Source organism: Ovis canadensis, chromosome 21, assembly GCF_042477335.2.
Source record: "Ovis canadensis isolate MfBH-ARS-UI-01 breed Bighorn chromosome 21, ARS-UI_OviCan_v2, whole genome shotgun sequence".
In the NCBI taxonomy this organism is placed as follows: Eukaryota; Metazoa; Chordata; class Mammalia; order Artiodactyla; family Bovidae; genus Ovis; species Ovis canadensis.
Genome location: NC_091265.1, coordinates 31,317,129 through 31,338,785, shown reverse-complemented (window position 1 = coordinate 31,338,785; position 21,657 = coordinate 31,317,129).

Below are 21,657 nucleotides of genomic sequence, written 5' to 3'. Positions count from 1 at the left end.
TCCTAAACCTCAAGAAGCTTAAAAACAAGAAAGAGAAAGATGGACATATATTAAGCAGATAGAAACAGATAATTCTCACATGCCGTGGTCTCTACACCAATGAACACTTGACCTATAACTAGCAGCAATTCTTTTTTTTAATCTTCGTCATGTCCTGCCATCCTCTTTTGTGGTTGTTGAAATTGCCAACTCCATTTCATCTTATGTTCACCACTGAAAATACAAGATTCACTCAAACAGGGCACCTCTGTTCTGTCCAGTTCTATGTACAGCACTGCTGGTTTTGTCTGTCTTCCTTGAGTCTCAGGATCCTATATTGCCATCCATAATTATAAAGTGCCTTCACCCCCACCCCTGCAATTATTCACTCAAATCTCTGGGATTGTGAAAATCATGAGCTATTACACACTGATTACGTTACTGTTGTATGGTCAAAGGGATTTTGCAGATGATATTAAAGTTAATAATCAGTAGACTTTAAGTTAATCAGAATAAGATTATTTAGGTGAGTCTGAACTAATCACATAAGCCCTTTATGAGCAGAAAGTCTTTCTCTGGTTGGTAGCATAAGGGCAATCCAAGAGATTCAAAATAGAAGACATTTGCTTTTGAAGGCAGCATGTGATTTTCCAATTTGAAAATGGAGTGGGTCACGTGAGAAGGAACCTGGGTGGCTTTGCCCTCTTTGATAAGCATAGACAGAGTGTGACCCCAGCTGACAGTCAGTAGGGAAACAGGACCTCAGTCCTACAACCACAAGAGACTGAATTCTCACAACCTGAATGAATTTGAAAAAGAACCTTGAATTTCAGATGCACACATTGGATTTCAATTCTGTGGTCCTATGAGCAAAAAACTCAGTTGAGCTGGCTCAAACATCTGTGCTACAGAACCAGGGGATTATAAATGGGTGTTGTTTTAAATCACTATGTCTATGGTAATTTGGTTTGCAGTAATAGAAGACAAATAGATTGTTGTAACAAAGTTACATTTTGTACAAAGGGACAATTGTTTCCTTTGTTAATCATCTAATGAAACATGATTAAATGGTTAAGTGGGAAAATAAACTTGTGCTCTCTCTGTGTGGTCTAGAGTTTGAAACTCCAGAATGTCTAAAGCATATTCTTTGTTTTGGGTGATACATGGCATCCACTACATGAAAACTAACCATGTTAGGTGATCTTCAGCCCTACATCTAGACCCAGTCATACAGTGCTTGCCTTGTAGTAGGTTACACCCAATGTCTATGTTATCGTTAAGCTTTTGGACAATCTTGTAATTAGTGTAACAGTATTTCTGAGCAATTATAATATAAAAAGGAAAGGTGTCAGGTTTTTTATATGAGTGATTTTCTTAGGGTAGCAATTGGATTTGTAGTATTCTACTTTGAAAGTTCGGGGAAATTTTAAGTAGGAATGATTATTTTTTAAAGTATGGTGACTTTAATGTTTGTTAAAGTTACTTTTCCTAAATAGCATCTAATAGATTAGGTTACATCAAATTGCTGATATTCAACCATCCTGCAAACGACAAAAACTATTTTAAAAATGCCTTAAATTTTTTAATAAGCTTAGTCATAATGGCTGAAAGGTTCTAGAGAATAAGATATGTGTAGGTTACAGGACAGTTCATATGTTTTCAGGAAATGAAAATCTCTCACATTACTATGGCAGTTGGTAACAGTATTTGACATTCATTAATGTGTTCATTCATCTAGACTGTCATCAAGCATTTGTTAAGACCTAACAACACAGCACAAGTAATCTCAGGTGCTAGTTTTATAGAGGTGAGAACCAGAGTGCGCACCCTCAGAATCTAGTAACAGAGAAAGGCAACTGGCATAGGGCTGACAAGTTCTAGGATGAGAATAAGCAAGGATGCTAGGTGAGTAAAAGAGGCATCCCCCCAGGCAGGAAGTAAGGAGGGATTTAACTGAAGAAGTAATAGATCTCATCCATAATTCAAGGATAGCTAGATGGTAAGCAAGGAGAAAGGTGAAGAAAAGGCATTTTGGAGGGAAAAGACAGCAAGTCCCATTCCAGGGGAGTGAGAGCACATGGCATCCTGCGGAAATGAAAGCAGGCTGAGTTCGATGTTTGGTAGCAAAAGTGTCAAGGCTGAAAAAATAACCTGGAGTTAAACAGATGCTAACTCAATGCACAATAATGGTACCTTGTTAAGCAGTATGGTTTTTACTTTCTGCTGCTTCATCATTTCTGACCTTTTGAGGTATCATAATTTGAAAGTAATGACATATCCTGAGTGCCTTCACCATCTCCTATATAACCTTGGTTTGAAGCAGCCAAATTATCTTTTAAGCCTCACAACCCAAAACAGCTCTTTCCTGACAACCTCATTTTTCCTAGCTGGAGTTGTCTGGCTACTTGAGACTAGAGAATCAGACGGTAGTTCAAACTGTCACACAAGGAGCTCAGTCTGAGCTACTGTGGAGGCATGAAGGTTTAGTGATAAACATTCCAGCGAGGCTCCAATACCAAACTAACCAAAAGGTTCGGTGACCAACTATGCCAGTCTCCCAGGACTATTTCAGTTTAGCACAGAAAGTCTCACATCCAGGAAACCCTTTTCCAGGGAACAGAAAGCCACAGCATACAGATATGGGTGAAAATATCAGGGAAAAAGTACAAAACTCATGTGGTAGAATTAACTAGGGAGCAAAAAGCAACATATTTGCTAGTGTCAGATAGATATGCAGTAGATTATTTCTTTCATAGTTACGGTCTCTATCTCTGAGCACTGATGGGGGCCACCATGATTTAAAATTTGCATTGTTGTATTGATGTAAATGTGCAGTTTAAGTGCATTGCAGTCATGAGTTTTAACAGTTCATCTCTGGCTTTGCTATAGAACGACTGTAGTGCTTTGGACTGAGACAACGCTAGCTGAATTTTAACACTGTGAATATTTCCAGCATGTTTTCTAAGAGGTCAGGTGATACAAAGCAAAATGATGAGAGTAAAAATGCCAACATGACCCCCACACCAACAAAGAGAATTAAACAAATGTGTTCTTTTCATGACTGCTCGAAGAACACACACTGGATTAGGGAGGGGAAAGATCCAAATGAAGCATAGCATGCAATATAGAGAAAGAAACAGGCATGATATACACAATACACAGATTCGGTAGAGATGTGAATTTCTGAGACTGAATCTCTCGTTTGAAATTAGCCAGGCAAGTATATCTTAAAAAATCAAAAGGGTTTTGTTGTTGTTATTGGTTATTGCTTATCTCCCCCAAAAGACATCAATGCTCAGGGGACAGTAGGGTTGTTGAATTAGTTTGGGGACACCACATGAAGGAACATACGCTATCTTATTGTTCCCTTGATTGCTCTAAGAAACTTAGTAAAATTACATTCCCAGATTCACAACTAAATGATCTCATGACAAACAGAAGGGGACCTTTTGATAACAGATGAGTTGACTTCTCCCAGAGCAGAGCTGCTTCTGTGAGATTTTACCAGCAATCCGTGTTTTCTCTTGAGTGTGATGAGACATAGAGTGAATCATAGGAAAAATATGCTTTCAACTTGTGGTGCTGGAGAAGACTCTTGAGAGTCCCTTGGACAGCAGAGATCAAACCAGTCAATCCTAAAGGAAATCAACCCAGGATATCATTGGGAGAACTGATGCTAAAGCTCCAATACTTTGTCCACCTTTGATGCAAACAGCTGACTCATTGGAAAAGACCCTGACGCTGGGAAAGATTGAAGGGAGGAGGAGAAGGGGATGACAGAGGATGAGATGGTTCGATGGCATCATTGACTCAATGGACATGAGTTTGAGTAAGCTTCGGGAGTTGCTGATGGACAGGGAAGCCTGGTGTGCTGCAGTTCATGGGGTTGCAAACAGTCGGATACAACTTAACAACTAAACAACAACAACAACTAGTTCTGAAGTAATTTGATTTGAAAAATATAGTTTCAGTTTATTTTCTTGATTTGCATAAAAAGTTTAATGATGTTGAAGACATCATAAAACAAAAGGTAATTGAGATCTTGTCCAAACACAAACTAGACTTTCCTCTTCAATCTGCATATTTCAAAAACTGTGCAAAGGTAATTTTTGGCAGTTTCCCTTACTTTGTCAACAAAGGTCCATCTAGTCAAGGCTATGGTTTTTCCAGTGGTCATGTATGGATGTGAGAGTTGGACTGTAAAGAAAGCTGAGAGCCAAAGAACTGATGCTTTTGAACTGTGGTGTTGGAGAAGACTCTTGAGAGTCCCTTGGACTGCAAGGAGATCCAACCAGTCCACTCTAAAGGAGATTAGTCCTGGGTATTCTTTGGAAGGAATGATGCGGGGGCTGAAACTCCAGTATTCTGGTCACCTCATGTGAAGAGTTGACTCATAGGAAAAGACTCTGATGCTGGGAGGGATTGGGAGTAGGAGGAGAAGGGGACGACAGAGGATGAGATGGCTGGATGGCATCACTGACTCGATGGACACAAGTTTGTGTGAACTCCGGGAGATGGTGATGGACAGGGAGGCCTGGAGTGCTGCAATTCGTGGGGTCACAAAGAGTTGGACATGACTGAGTGACTGAACTGAACTTATGTCTATACACTTCTTATCAAAGTACTAAAAAGATCTGCTAAATAGCCTGTGCCCCATGTGTCCATTGATAAGAAGTAGTATGATTTATTGATCTGTGAAATAGAGGCATTCATAATGGGAGTTTATGATCACTTCTCAGCCCTCTCCAGATCATGAAGGATTACTTAATAAAATTTTTGACCTTATAGAAATAGCAAGAAATAATCTCTATAGACATGTGGCTACAAGGTGGCCATTGTTGCCTGCCATAGAAAAGATGTTAAAAGGCTCCTCTGTTGTTATTATCAAAAATTTGAACAAGAAGGTTATCCTTCTATAATATGTGAATAATATATTGAGGATAAAATTGGAGAAAGGATTACAGTAAAACAGAAATGTAGCTATCATGTACCCACAGCTATGTGATGATCTTTAAAGAGGTCATAAGTAGGTTAGGCGAGTATAACCTGACTGCACCCAAGTTGCTTAAGGTCATATTTAGGCTTCAACAAAATTCATATAGTGAAAAAAAAATGACTCACATTTTGGAAATAAGACTGCACCAGAGATACCAGGAAAAAAAGAAAAAAAAAAAAACCCTTACCTGGAAAGGAAAGCCAAGTTAAATAGTTGTTTCTCAATTTCTTCATGAAAACCATAATTTCTTTGGAATTCAACTGCACTTTCAGAAGTTAAAATTACCTCTATGCCTAAAGTCATTCTCCCAGAAAAAGAGGTTTAACTGGGGATGACATTCAATGTACTTCTCAGTATTTAAAAATAACGAACTTTTTTGATGTGGACAGCCTTTATGATAAATGTATACAAAGCAGAAGAACTAACTGATAAACAAATGGTTTATTAAAACAAACCTTTGAATAGAGGCAGGCTTCGTCCTACTAAGCATTGTTTAATCTTAGCAGATATCATCATTTACAAGTTGAAGGTTTGTAGCAACCCTGCATTGGTCAAATCTATCAACATCATTTTTTCCAATAATATTTGGTTCCACTATGTCTGTGTGTAACATTTTGGTAATTTTCACAATATTTCAGACTTTTTAATTATTGTGATATTTGTTATAGTGATTTGAGATCAGTGATCTTTGATATTACTATCACATCTTTGATATTACCATAACTGTTTTTGCGGTGTTTCAAACCATGAACGTAGAAGATGGCAAACATGATCAATAAATGTGTGTAATCTGACAGTTCACTCTCCTCTTCCCCTCTCCTTGGGTCTTCCTATTTCCTGAGACACAGCAATGCTGAAATGAGGCCAACTAATAATCCGACAATGGCCTCTAAATGTTCAAATGGAAGGAAGAGTCGCATGTTTTCCATTTTAAAGCAAACACTACAAAGGATGAAGCTTAGTGAAGACGTGTGTTGAAAGCTGAGATAGACCAAAACTAGTCCTGTTGGACAGTTAACCCAGCTGTAAATGCAAAGGAAGGGTTACAGGAGGAAATTAGGAGTGCTACTCCAGTGAACACAAGAATGCTAAGAAAGTGAAATTGTCTTATTGCTGTTAGGGGTCAAGTTTCAGTGGTTTGGATAAAACATTGAACCAGCCACATTTCCTTAAGGCAATGCCTAGTCCAGAGCAAGTTTCTAACTCCCTGCAGTTCCATGAAGGCTAAGGGATGTGGGGAAACTGCAGAAGAGGAGTATGAAGCTAGGAGAAGTTGGTCATGATGTATAAGGAAAGGAGTCGTGTACGTAACATAAAAGAGCAAGGTAAAACAGCAAGTGCTGATGTAGAAGCTGCAGAAAGTTATCCAGAAATCTGAGATAATGAACAATTTTCAATGTAAATGAAAAAGCCTTGTATTGATAAAAGATGTCATTTAAGAATTATAGCTGGAGAAGAGAAGCCAATGCCTCGCTTCAAAGGATCTCTTTTTAGGGGCTAATGCAGTTGGTGACTAAGTTGAAGCCAGTGCTCATTTACTATTCGGAAAATCCTAAGACCCTTAAGAATTACGCTAAATCTATTCTTCCCATGATCTATAAACACAACAATAAAGCTTGGATGACAGCACATCTGTTTACAAAACAGTTTACTAAATATGCTAAATCCACTGTTGAGAATTATTTCTCAGATAAAAGAGAAAAGGGGTCATATATCCTTTTGATATATGACTGCTTGTTGAAAATACAGCTGGTAACTTGTGAGCTCGGATGGAGATCTACAATGAGATTAACGACTTCAAGCCTGCTAGCACAACATCCATTCTACAGTCCAGAGATTAGGGAGTAATTTTGACTTTCAAGTGTTAGTATTTAAGAAACAAATTTCCTGTGGCTACTACTGGATATGAGAGTTGGACTATAGAGAAAGCTGAGCACTGAAGAATTGATTCTTTTGAACTGTGGTGTTGGAGAAGACTCTTGAGAGTCCCTTGGACTGCAAGGTGATCCAACCAGTCCATCCTAAAGGAGATCAGTCCTGGGTGTTCATTGGAAGGAATGATGTTGAAGCTGATACTCCAATACTTTGGCCTCCTAATGCGAAGAGCTGACTTATTTGAAAAGACGCACTGGTGCTGGGAAAGATTGAGGGTGGGAGGAGGAGGGGACGAGAGAGGATGAGATGGCTGGATGGCATCATCAACTCGATGGTCATGAGTTTGGGTAAACTCCAGGAGTTGGTGATGGACAGGGAGGCCTGGCATGCTGCGGTTCATGGGGTCGCAAAGAGTTGGACATGACCAAGCAACTGAACTGAACTGATTGCTGCCACAGGTAGTGATTCCTCTGATGAATCTGAGCCAATTCAACCAAAAATTTTCTTGAAAGGATTCACCATTCTAGAAGGGATTGAGAATATTCTTGATTCATGGGTAGAGGTCAAAATACCAATATTAACAAGAGTTTGGAAAAAGTTGGTTCCAACCCTCATGGATGACTTTGAGGGGTTCAAGATTTCAGTAGAGGAAGTAACTGCAGATGTGGTAGAAATAGAAAGAGAACTAGAATTAGAAATGGAACCTGAATATGTGACTGAATCACCGGCATCACAGGATCAAATTTTAACACCTGAGGAGTTGCTTTATGAAATCTACACCTGGTGAAGATGCTGTAATGATTATTGAAATGACAAAAAATGATTTAGAATGTTACATAAATTTGGTTGATAAAACAGTAGCAGGCTTTGAGAAGATCGATTCCAATTTTGAAATAAGATCTACTGTGGATAAAATGCTACCAAATAGTATTGCATGCTACAGAGATATTATACATGAGTCAGCTGAGGTGGCAAACTTCTCTACTGTCTTATTTAAGAAATTGCCACAGCCACCGCAACCATCAACAGCCACCACCCTGATCTGTTAGCAGTCAAAAATGTCATGGCAAAGTCCTTCATCAGCAAAAGGAACACATTTAATTGCAGGTTCAGATGACAACATTTTTTGGCAATGAAATATTTTTAGTTAAGACATATTTATACTGATTTTTGAAACAAAGTTCTTGCACACTTAATAGACTATGGTATAGGATAAACATAAATTTTATATGTACTAGGAAACAAAAAAAATAGTGGGACTCAATTTATTGTGATATTCACTTTGCTGGGTCCTCTGGAATCTGTGGTATGCCTGTGCAAAGGGAATGGATACTTCTGGAGACGAGGGAAAACAATTCCTACAAATCAGAAAGTCTACTGTTGTTGGTAAAATTCTGATCACTCACGTCCAGCTGCTCTATTCTGAGGATGTTTAGCTTGATATCACTACAACTGAATCATCACATTGTATCATTGTAACATGGCCTTGATAAAAACAGAACTGTACATCAAAGTAAATTTTACATTTGCTTGTATTCAGTTTTACTATCATATTATATGGAAGAAAGTTGCCGTAGTGGCTGTGGTTGCATGACATTTACAAGACTCTGGTGACTGTTCTGTTTTTAAGAAGTCATATCTATGTACATTTATGTAACTTAAAAATGGAGACTACAATAATGCAGACTACAAAGTTTAGAATTCTAGTACAGAGTGAAGAAGAGTTCAAATAAATTGCTGTATCAGAAGACAGAAACAAAAATAATTTTATGTTTTTCTCATGCATGCTATTTGGTTAATTTGTCATACTATCAATTACTACTAACTTCCACTGTTGCAATTCTACAGTTGTCCTGTTTAATTAATAGTGTTTATGTAATAGAAAGCAATGGTAATCAAAATTTCAGAAATGAAGACCTTACTGAGATAAAGAGGTATATATTGGGGGTTTGTTAGGACTGTGGTCTAGAAAACATAGATTCATGAAACTCTTAAGTTATGTTTCTTTGGACTGCAAAATGGAGGGAGATTCGAAAGGCAAAAATTGTAAGGCTGCATAAATTTTTGTCAGGAATTATGATCAAAGCTGGCAAGAAGTAAGGGTACTTATTAAGCGAGAATTTGCTGGGGTCCAAAATGTTATATGCTTGTGAGGGGGGAGTTTGGAGAGTATAAGGTGGCACCTAGCAGGTGTTGTTCTAAAAGGACTGATGGCATATTTGGGAGGTTGTGGTTTGTTACAACTCTGAAAGTTCAGGTTCTCAGCAGTGCAGAAATGTGTCTGAGACCAGATCCTCAATGGCCGCCTGACTCCATTGTGTAGGCCTGAACTATGGTTACTCTACCTTGACTTCAAACTATCAGCAGCAAATATACAGAATAATATATAATTTCAAATAAATAATGTATACATGTTTTATGTGTCAGAGTAATGATGCTCATATATATCATAGTCATATATATACTATTATTATTTATTTTTTGGTATAACTATATCCTGCATCAGCTTTCTAAAAATTTGGTCACCCTATAGAAAAATTATTTGTGCAGCATTTTAAACATCAAAATTCCCAAACCTCACATCTAGAGTTTTAGGTCAGAAATAAAGCCTGCTGAGGGGTACTGTAAAAAGCACCCATGTAATTTTAATGCATGACTCAATATGGGAACAATTATAATGTTTTGCTGGAAGCAGGCATTTTTTTCCCACTTTTGTCTCAGATTCAGGAAGTTTGGTACTTGAACAGACCAAATGGTGTCCCTACACAGGAAATATGAAGATCTTAACAATTTATACTGGACTCCGATCCCCTCCTTGTCAGAGGGATTTGCCTTTTTCTTCATCTGCCTGGTGATGAAAAAGTCTGGTGTGATGAAAACACACGTGGAGTGAACAGGTGGCAATGGGGAGGCTGGGGACAGGGGCGCTGGGGACACAGGAGGCCAGCTGCCTGTGTGTGTATTCACGTCTAACCATTCACTTGCCTGGCATCAACGAGGGGATGGACATGAGTTTGAGCAGGCTCCAGGAGTTGGTGATGGACAGGGACGCCTGGCGTGCTGCAGTCCAGGGGATCACAAAGTGTTGGGCACGACTGAGTGACTGAACCGAACTGATTCACTTGCTATAAGGTTATGGGCATGTGGACTTTTGTCAACTTATTTTTCTCAACTATAGAATGTAGATAATGACAGATTACACTCAAAGAATTGCATGTTGCATGGGATTTTTAAAATATTTCTCAAATATAAACCAAATAAAGAAAAAGAGCAATTTAAATTTGTTTCATTCAGAGATCTCAGATTCCAGATGGAAACCCAATGAAGAACAGAATCAGGAAATACTTGTTTAGTGGGAAAAGGCCTAGACTGAGATATATAGTATAGGAAAACAGAAAATACAGCCATCAGATGGCTTCAAATTTCTCACTTCTTATTTGACCTTGAGCCAAGTGAGCCCTGGCTTCAATCACCTTACATTGGAATTTTAATAACATCCATTTCACATGAATTTTTTGAACCAAAAGAACAAAAGATTTGAAACGAGTCTTAATAAATATTAAAATGCTAGGTAAATAGTGGGGCTTCCCAGTGGCACTACTGGTAAAGAACCCATCTATCAGTGCAGGAGACATACGAGTTGTGGGTTGATCCCTGGATCAGGAAGATCCCTTGGAGGATGGCATGGCAACCCGCTCCAGTACTCTTATCCAGAGGATTCTGTGGACAGGGGAGCCTGGCTGGCTACAGTCCATAGAGTTGCAAAGAGTGGAACGTGACTGAAGCGACTTAGCACGCACATGCCTGTAGGTAAACAGGAGTTATTATCTGTTTCTTTTTGTGAGTTCAAAACTACTGGTTGTAAATATAGCACTGACTTATATGAATTGGAAATAAAATAGGTTATAAAGTAGTAAACCTGAGCTGACAAGAAAGTTTTCCTAGAGGTTGAATAGTTTTATGAGTTTATTTTTCTTATACAAAGCTTGAACTTAGAAGAGAAGAAGAAAAGTGGTTCTTGTATTATAGTTGGGCTCGAGAAAGTAGCATGTAATAAGAAAGAATTCTGTGAATCTCCTGAGGGCTCTGATTTTTTTTCTTGCACGGTGTAATCCCTGTTTTTCTTCTGTGTTTGACTGATAATGTACATTGTACCTGGCACCACGATAAATATTCCACACTGACTGAACACTAATGAATCGAGATTGTGAACAGGAGCTTAAATTATAGAACCATCATCTAAGCTCATTCAAATTTCTAAGCTTGACAGCAAATGCTCACAACTGGGTGAGCAGGAAAATAGTCCAAATTTCACACTACCCAAAGCATAATTAAACTGAAAATCAGCATTTCAGGATATTTCTCCTGAACCTTCCCTGGTCTTATAGTTACAGAGGTCATGGGAGAGATAGAGGATTGCAGGAAATGATTTCTTACAAGGGTTGGCAGGCTTATGTGAACAAATAATCAAAATGCCAAACAATTTTTTGTGAAAAAGCATTTCTTAGTCCTAGAGTTCTTTATATTTTCTCATGAGGAAATCCTCTGAGGGCTTTAGTAAAATCCCAGCTGTGAATCTAGTTGTGGCCCAATCATATTAGAGAAATTCAAAATTCCTCTTCGAGTTCCCTGACATTTATTAAGTGACTGATCTGGCTAAAACTGTCTATACTTCAGTTTTCTCACCTGCAAAATGGAGCATAAATCTCCCCAAGAACATTTTTCCAGGTGTTAAATGAATTAATATGGTGAAAACTATTTTTGTATGGTGCTATGCTAGGAAAAAAGTCACTTTTTAAATTTTTTTATGTTTATTGTATATTTTATTTATTTATTTTTTTAATTTTTATTTTTACTTTATTTTACTTTAAAATACTGTATGGGTTTTGCCATACATTGACATGAATCCACCACGGGCGTACATGTGTTCTAAAAACAAAAAACAAACAAACAAAAAAATAAGGTTCTTTGAGAAGCCAAGCTTACACAGATGAGATCAAAGACCACTCAAGTCTTTGCAATTGCTATTTCTGATGAAGGGGAAGTTTTACCTCTGTCGTAACATTTAGTTCATTCTGCTTCAGAGAAATTGCTACATTGTTTGTCGAAGTAAATAAGCAATACTAGGTGTGCCTATGTGCACTGCATCGGTACTTTCCATTGAAGCCTAAAATGCATGTGGTTACTTTCAGAATACAGATGAGAAAACTGAGATTCAGATCTTATGATTTATGCCAGTGCAAATGCAGATAATCCAGAGTAAAGCCAGCATTGAAATTCAAGTCCATCAGATGGTGGCATGAAGGTGTTTTGTCTCTACTATTCTCCACTGAAACATTCTGAGAACATCAAAAGGACAAACTACAGAGGAAAATTCAGCAACATTATTTTCAATAAAATAAGGAAACAATGAAATGTCAAATCATAGACTCAAAAATGATAACTTGTCATATGTCTCAAAATTTGGGCCCGTATGAGAGAACATCAAGCCCTGGAAGATGCCTTTCAGTATAGATTTTTATATAAACAGGTGGCGAGATCCTGAAATACCATCCAATGATTCTCTGCTAAATGTGATGAGCTCCAAGGCCATGAACAGGTAAAAGGAAAAATAAGAACATGGTTGCAGATTCCAAATCCCAACCAGAGACTTAAACATGGAGGACAAATATATAGACCCCAAGGGGAAAGGAGGACATGGGATGAATGGGGAGATAGGTATATATATACACACACCATAGATAGTATGTATAAAATAGATATTCATGAGAGCCCACTGTATATATAGCCATAAAGTAGGAAATGGCAATCCATTCCAGTATTTTTGCCTGGAAAATTTCATGGACAGAGGAGCCTAGTGGGCTACAGTCCATGGGGTCACAAAGAGTCGGAAACAACTGAGCACACGTGAAGTGTATAACACAGGAAACTCTGCTCAGAGCTCTGCTACTGCTACTGATAAGTCACTTCAGTCGTGTCCGACTCTGTGCGACCCCATAGATGGCAGCCCACCAGGCTCCCCCGTCCCTGGGATTCTCCAGGCAAGAACACTGGAGTGGGTTGCCATTTCCTTCTCCAATGCAGGAAAGTGAAAAGTGAAAGTGAAGTCACTCAGTCGTGTCTGACTCTTAGCGACCCCATGGACTGCAGCCTACCAGGCTCCTCGGTCCATGGATTTTCCAGGCAAGAGTACTGGAGTGGGGTGCCATTGCTCAGAGCTCCATAGTGACCTAAATGTGAAGGAAATCCAAAAGAGAGGGGATACACGTATATGGGCAGCTGATACACTTTGCTGTACGTTCGAAAGCAACTATACTACAATAAAAAAATACAAATAAATTAAAAATAACTTTGGAAGATTAAAAAAAAAAAGAAAGTGAAAGTCAGGGAGGAAGGGCTAAATGAGAAAAAACAATGCTGAGCTTCTCTGCTGGAACTCGGAAAGGAAGTCATGGCCACTTAAAGCAGCAGTTCCTCAAGTTGCACAGAGACTTGGTTTATGAGATGAATGTCTGCATATGGGCCACCGTTTGCTGCTGCTGTCTTCGGGTCACTGCTAGCCTACCTAACCCCTCCTTGAAGAGGAGGCCGATTCTAAATGCTGTGACTCTCTAGACTGGCGGAGCATGGATATGTATCTGGACCACAGAGGGCTTCACTCTCAGTCCCCTCATGATTACATTGGGAGCTTCTTAAAGGCAGAAAATAGTCTGCAGGACTAGAGCCATGCCCAGGGTCTCACTGGTGTTGAATAAGCACTCAGGCTTTTGAACTAAACCAAAGAGAATGGAATTCTCCATTTTAATGGAGAATTCTGCATGATCAAGCTGAGAGCTTGCAGTAACTACTACATACATTTTTGAGATCTAGTACTAAGCATTTTTCTGGCTCAAGGACTTCATGAATTAGTGACCAAATGAGGACACTTTGCTCTGATTTCATGTTAACATGGCCTGATCCTTTCACACTGTCACAAGCAGGATGTTTTTTTCTCTCTCCTTATTTAAATAATTTTTATTACCAGGAAAGCAGACTGAGTTAGTGGTCTTTGGCCATTAATTGCTGTTCAAAAGTTATAAAAATGACTGGAGGCCATATGTACCCTTTGTGGGATAGCTCTAGGGGAGAAGGGTGAGAACTTATTCTGTGCCTACTATGTGCCGAGGTTATCTCATTTATTCCTTAAAAATATCTTTCATCGTAGGCCTAATTTTCTCCATTTAACAGACTGAGAAACTCAGGCGGAAAATGGCTTGTTCAAGGTCACCTAGTTAGGGTTGGGACTTTATCTTAGGTCACTGAATGGAAAACCTGTGTTCAATTTGGGTCACTGTACTTTCCATGATGAGTATTTTAAAAGCACAAATAGCCTTGAATTAATTAGAATGTGCGATCAAGTCAGAAAATAAACATGAAGTGTGCCAATGATGTCTAATCCTCACGGGTCATTTCCCGAAAGAGAGTATAAGTCATGAAATCATTTTAAAGCAGAGATCAATAAAAGAGAAATATTCTCCCAAGATTTAAAGTTACAATCACATTAACATTCTCACATGGAGAGGAATCAGCACATCATAAATTGGAGAAAGAATAAAAAGGACAACAGTGATCCCTATTTAAGTTGTAAAAATTTATGCAGTGTCCATAAATAATGAAATTGCTTAATAAATCTTTATATCCAATTATCTTTCCACATTGTCTTTAACTCCCATTTTTGAGCTGTATTTCAGGAAGTGTAAAAAATACTAGACTTCATCCAAAAGGTATCTTAAGCACCAATATTTTCTCTATCTAGAATCCCAAATGCTGCAAATAACCTAAGAAGAAAGTAAACTAATAACAAAGGGATTTCCCTTTATTTAGTCATTGAATTACCCCAGAAAAATAAACAATGCATTGTGATAGTTAGTACTTTTGCCTTAAAATTTAAACTCCAACCATGATAATGGCCAGATGAATTGAAAGGGCATTTCAGCAGAATACCAGATGGCCACCACTCCGCTTTGCCATGTTTCTTCAATAAGCAGACATCCTAGACCCATGAATTTCAGAAATTTCTTTCTTATTCACAACCAATTTAATCTGACCTTTGATACGACCGAATGAGCTGTACAACAGTATGGAACAACAGCAATGAGAACCCACTGTATAGTCCTGGAGTAGGAAATGGCAACCCATCCCAGTGTTCTTGCCTGGAAACTTTCATGGACAGAGGAGCCTGGTGGGCTACAATCCATGGGTTTGCTCCAGCCAGAAGCCAAGAGAGCTGAAGTTAATTTAGACTATATATCTTTTCTGTTGATAAACTGTTTGTTTTTTCATGACATTCTGAGTCATTTTGCCCTTCATTTAGCAAATATCTGTTGAATGTCTACCTTATGCCAAGCTCTGGAGAAACAATAAAAACACAGCAAGCAAGTCACCTGCTTTCAGTGATCATACTATTGTAGTGGGCAAATCATTTCCAAATACTGGGTTTTCTAATGATTTTCTGCTTTTCCTATCTACCCTCAATTTAAAAGTTTAAGTACATTTGGGGTTTATTGCCCCTACAGAACCCTACAGCAAGGCTATAAGAAGGAAGTGGTTACATGTACCTTTCTAAAGCCCTAAAACGTAGAGAAGAGTGGAAAGGGCCCCATCCCCCCGCCTCTGCTTCTACCACTTTGGAATCTGGTGAGCCAGCACTGTCTCTTGCTGAGCTTTGTAGTAGTTTTCCATGGAGTACCCTACTGTTTCTGTTGCTCTAAAGTCCATCTTCCATAAAGTGACTCTATAGTCCTTGTGAAAGGTAAGCCATGCCATGCCATACCTTTATTCAAACCCCTCCAATTTCTTTTCACTGCTCAGTGTGAAACTCAAAGATCTTGCTATAGTTTAAAGGCTCTCTCTGAACTCCCCCATTGCCTTCCTCTGAGTTCATAAATGTTTTTGTGCTCTTTCCTGGTTGCTAAAGGAAGGGTTACAAGATGGTAAGTTAACTTCAGAAAGAAGTAAAGGTCAAGGAGGAAATACCTTCCTCCATGACCATATTGGGTAAAGTCAACTGTTCATCATTGGTGGATATACAACTCTAAATATATGGGTGGGAAAGAGGGCAAGAAAATACTTTTAGCGCTTCCTGATGGTAGTCTGTGAATATTGTCTCTGACAGACAAGTCAAAGCAAACTGAAATTTTAGAATGAGAACTGAATTCCTTGATTTGGAGATGAGAGTTTAGGGTCTGTATAGATTGCTATGAACGTGCTGCTGTCCCCCCCACCCTTATTTGTTATATGTATGGTATTTCTGAAGTGCATTATTCTTTTTAGTTCTAAGTAAGAGAAGGTAGGCAAAGTGCTAATATTTGCCCTGAGATGTTGTCATCCAGTTGCTGTCCAAGCTGCCTACCATGTATTGGGTGGCTCAGAGGTTAAAGCGTCTGCCTCCAATGCGGGAGACCTGGGTTCGATCCCTGGGTCGGGAAGATCCCCTGGAGAAGGAAATGGCAACCCACTCCAGTATTCTTGCCTGGAGAATCCCGTGGACGGAAGACCTGGTAGGCTACAGTCCACGGGGTTGCAAAGAGTCGGACACGACTGAGCGACTTCACCTTCACTCTGTGTTAAGTTGAATAATAAACAATGGACGTTGAAAAATGATTAGGATGAAACCTCCGCCTTTAAAGGCCACATCCATTCTAGTGACAGAGATATAGCCTGTAGCTTCACCATCATCTTTTATTTTCAAAGTTTGAAAATAACACCGCCTAAAAATTAAACTTAAACCTGTGTATTCTTGGTCAAGCTACTTGACCTTTCTTAGCTTTAGTTTCATCCTCTACAAAGGCAATTATGAGGATGTGATGATCAGTTTTACTTAAAGGTCCTACTTTAGTGGTGGCACATAGTAGGTGCTCACAAGAGGTGACTATTGTTCAAATGCATCAGAAGTAGTTCATGCCTCTGCCAAGACTTTAGATTTCTGTGTGTAACCACTTGACACATGAGTAATGGTATTATTCAATTAACTCAGAAGCAAACAGTTCATTTAAAAGCAAACCAACGTTGGGGTGGAGATTAGGTCACTAGTGGAATCCAGAGGTAAACAGAAGGACATATGTAAATATAAATTCTGGACCACGTGCTGTGTTTCTTAGGTATGGCTTTATTTTCTTCCTTTAGAAGACCCAGTTTCTTTGCAATTGCTTAGTTCAGTCATAGATCAGGATGTATCATAATGCTGACCATTATGACAGAGCCAGATGTAAATAGAAACATTTGAAAATTTGAGCTCTCTTTTCATACATGTATGAGGTAGGTGACAAGTCTTTCTGCCTCTCTCTACTTGTTCTTGCAGCTTATTCAGAAATATCCTTCAGTAGGGAGGGGAAGGAGTCTGAAATTATCTGCAGAGCTGCCATGCATGCAACATGTGCTAAGAACATTTTTCAGTGTCTTGATTAATCCCTCTAACAACTCTGCATCATGTCAGGATTTGGTTCACAGAGGTTGAGTATGTCACCACAGGTCACAGAGATAATCATGACAAGACCCAGGGTAGAGGCCAAGTGCTCTTTCCCTACAGAGAACTGTCCCGTTTCAAAGCCAGCAGAGTGGAAGCCAGATATTCTACAGGAGAGCCAATGCCATTGCCTTTACCTAACTGCTCTTCGGGAAACCATCTGATACACAACATACTTTCAAAGTATATCTCCCAGAAAGAGAAACACAGATTTCAGGACTGGCCTTTGGTCTCCACGTTACACTCTCAGTGAAAAGCACAGCAGTGCCCTGCATGCAGATAAGCCTCAGCTGATTGAGGATGGGAGGAACTGATAATATTCAGGTTATCAGCAGCTGTCAGGCTGAAGACCTCACACAAAATCCTAGGCTGAATAATTAAATGGCTTTTCTTCCTGCAGGACTTCATAGAACATTTAATATGCTAAAGTGCATATCATGAAACATTTTTTTAATTTTTTGGATCTGAAGAGATGAGTGTTCTACTGAAGACATTCTGGAAGCAATTATAATAATAATTTTAAAAGTAACAAAAAAAATACACTATTCTAGGCTTTCTTACATATTAAGGTTCCCTCTAGCTTTTGTGTAATATCATAGATACGTGCATACATACATATTATGTGTGTGTACATATTAATATATATGTGTATATATACATATATATGTGAGTGTGTGTCTATACAGAGAAAGTCAATAAAAATATGAAAACAGTAATACTAATAACAGCTATTTATTAAGCTGTAATTACTTGCCAAAAAACTATGTTAATCCCTTCTCTGCATGAAAACTCGGCATGTCAGATCACATAAAATAACAAGAAACAATAAAATTGTTAAAATCACAGACTCTGAAGTAAACCTGAGTTTAAATTCCAATTCTTTCTATATAATCTCCAATACTTTGGCCACCTGATGTGAAGAACTGACTCATCGGAAAAGACCCAGATGCTGAGAAAGACTGCAGGCAGGAGGAGAAGGGGACAACAGAGGATGAGATGGTTGGACAGTATCACCAACTTGATGGACATGAGTTTGAGCAAGCTCTGGGAGTTGGCGATGGACAGGGAAGCTTGGCGTGCTGCAGCCCATGGGGTTACAAAGAGTCAGCCACAACTTAGCAACTGAACCGAAAGTTCCCTTACAGGAATAATAGGGCTGATAATATCCAGCACCCCCCTGCCCCCGCCCCCTCCCCACACATGCATACTGTGCCATTGTACAGATTAGATTATAATGAATTAGAAAGCCTCCAGCATGAGGCTTGGTGCACCCACATTCAGTAAATGTTTTGGAATCTAAATGTTCTCTTTCTCCATTAAACTGCAATCAAGAAATGGTGTTTTAAGTTAACAATGACTGAAAACTGAGTCAGCAAGTGAAGGGTAAGTCAAATATATGTGTTTTCCTTTCCCTTTTTCTTCTTTACATTTTCTTCCCCCAAGAGACACAGTCATCCCCAAAGCTCAAACGCATTAGACACCCCGTGGAGCCTTTGTGAGATAATTTACCTTTCATTTATTTTTCTCCTAGGATCTTCATATTGGATGAAACTTGCATACATATATTTTTCCACATCTTAATTTTCTCATACCCTACTCAATATGCACTTCTTCGACTATCATCGCTTTTATTGCTCAATGTTCTTTTGATTTCTGTATTGATTTTATTGAAAACTGTGTAGTCTTAAGAGATCTTAAAGGCATTTTTCAAAATAAAATAAAGATTAAATAGGGTTCACTCACTCCCAACTGTCTCTCCTGCTTCCAGATTCTACCTCTGCCCACGTATTCAGTTCAGTTCAGTAGCTCAGTCGTGTCCAACTCTTTGCGACTCCGTGAATCGCAGCACGCCAGGCCTCCCTGTCCATCACCATCTCCCGGAGTTCACTCACACTCATGTCCATCGAGTCCGTGATGCCATCCAGCCATCTCATCCTCTGTCGTTCCCTTCTCCTCCTGCCCCCAATCCCTCCCAGCATCAGAGTGTTTTCCTATGAGTCAACTCTTCGCATGAGGTGGCCAAAGTACTGGACTTTCAGCTTCAACATCAGTCCTTCCAAAGAACACCCAGGGCTGATCTCCTTTAGAATGGACTGGTTGGATCTCCTTGCAGTCCAAGGGACTCTCAAGAGTCTTCTCCAACACCACAGTTCAAAAGCATCGATTCTTTGGCGCTCAACCTTCTTCACAGTCCAACTCTCACATCCATACATGGCCACAGGAAAAACCATAGCCTTGACTAGATGGACCTTAGTCGGCAAAGTAATGTCTCTGCTTTTGAATATACTATCTACGTTGCTCATAACTTTTCTTCCAAGGACTAAGCGTCTTCTAATTTCATGGCTGCAGTCACTACCTACAGTGATTTTGCAGCCCCCCAAAATAAAGTCTGACGCTGTTTCTACTGTTTCCCCATCTATTTCCCATGAAGTGATGGGACCAGATGCCATGATCTTCATTTTCTGAATGTTGAGCTTTAAGCCAACTTTTTTACTCTCCTCTTTCACTTTCATCAAGAGGCTTTTTAGTTCCTCTTCACTTTCTGCCATAAAGGTGGAGTCATCTGCATATCTGAGGTTATTGATATTTCTCCTGGCAACCTTGATTCCAGCTTGTGTTTCTTCCAGTCCGGCATTTCTCATGATGTACTCTGCATAGAAGTTAAATAAGCAGGGTGACAATAAACAGCCTTGACGTACTCCTTTTCCTATTTGGAACCAGTCTGTTGTTCCATCTCCAGTTCTAACTGTTGCTTCCTGACCTGCATAGAGATTTCTCAAGAGGCAGGTTAGGTGGTCTGGTATTCCCATCTCTTTCAGAATTTTCTACAGTATATTGTGATCCACACAGTCAAAGGCTTTGGCATGGTCAATAAAACAGAAATAGATGTTTTTCTGGAACTCTCTTGCTTTTTCCATGATCCAGCGGATGTTGGCAATTTGATCTCTGGTTCCTCTGCCTTTTCTAAAACCAGCTTGAACATCAGGGAGTTCACAGTTCTCATATTGCTGAAGCCTGGCTTGGAGAATTTTGAGCATTACTTTACTAGCATGTGAGATGAGTGCAATTGTGTGGTAGTTTAAGCATTCTTTGGCATTGCCTTTCTTTGGGATTGGAATGAAAACTGACCTTTCCAGTCCTGTGTCCACTGCTGAGTTTTCCAAACTTGCTGGCATATTGAGTGCAGCACTTTCACAGCATCATCTTTCAGGATTTGAAACAGCTCAACTGGAATTCCATCACCTCCACTAGCTTTGTTCGTAGTGATGCGTTCTAAGGCTCACTTAACTTCACATTCCAGGATGTCTGGCTCTAGATTAGTGATCACATCATCATGATTATCTTGGTCGTGAAGATCTTTTTTGTACAGTTCTTCCGTGTATTCTTGCCACCTCTTCTTAATATCTCTGCCTCTGTTATGTCCATACCATTTCTGTCCTTTATTGAGCCCATCTTTGCATGAAATGTTCCCTTGGTATCTTTAATTTTCTTGAAGAGATCTCTAGTCTTTCCCATTCTGTTGTTTTCCTCTATTTCTTTGCACTGATTGCTGAAGAAGGCTTTGTTATCTCTTCTTGCTATTCTTTGGAACTCTGCATTGAGACGCTATATCTTTCCTTTTCTCCTTTGCTTTTCACCTCTCTTCTTTTCACAGGTATTTGTAAGGCCTCCCCAGACAGCCATTTTGCTTTTTTGCATTTCTTTTCCATGAGAATCGTCTTGATCCCTGTCTCCTGTACAGTGTCATGAACCTCATTCCATAGTTCATCAGGCACTCTATCTATCAGATCTAGGCCCTTAAATCTATTTCTCACTTCCACTGTATAATCATAAGGGATTTGATTTAGGTCATACCTGAATGGTCTAGCGGTTTTCCCTACTTTCTTCAATCGAAGTCTGAATTTGACAATAAGGAGTTCATGATCTGAGCCACAGTCAGCTCCCGGTCTTGTTTTTGTTGACTGTATAGAGCTTCTCCATCTTTGGCTGCAAAGAATATAATCAGTCTGATTTCGGTGTTGACCATCTGGTGATGTCCATGTGTAGAGTCTTCTCTTGTGTTGTTGGAAGAGGGTGTTTGCTATGACCAGTGCATTTTCTTGGCAAAACTCTATTAGCCTTTGCCTTGCTTCATTCCACAGTCCAGGGCAAATTTGCCTGTTACTCCAGGTGTTTCTTGACTTCCTACTTTTGCATTCCAGTCCCCTATAATGAAAAGGACATCTTTTTTGGGTGTTAGTTCTAAAAGATCTTGTAGGTCTTCATAAAACCATTCAATTTCAGCTTCTTCAGCCTTACTGGT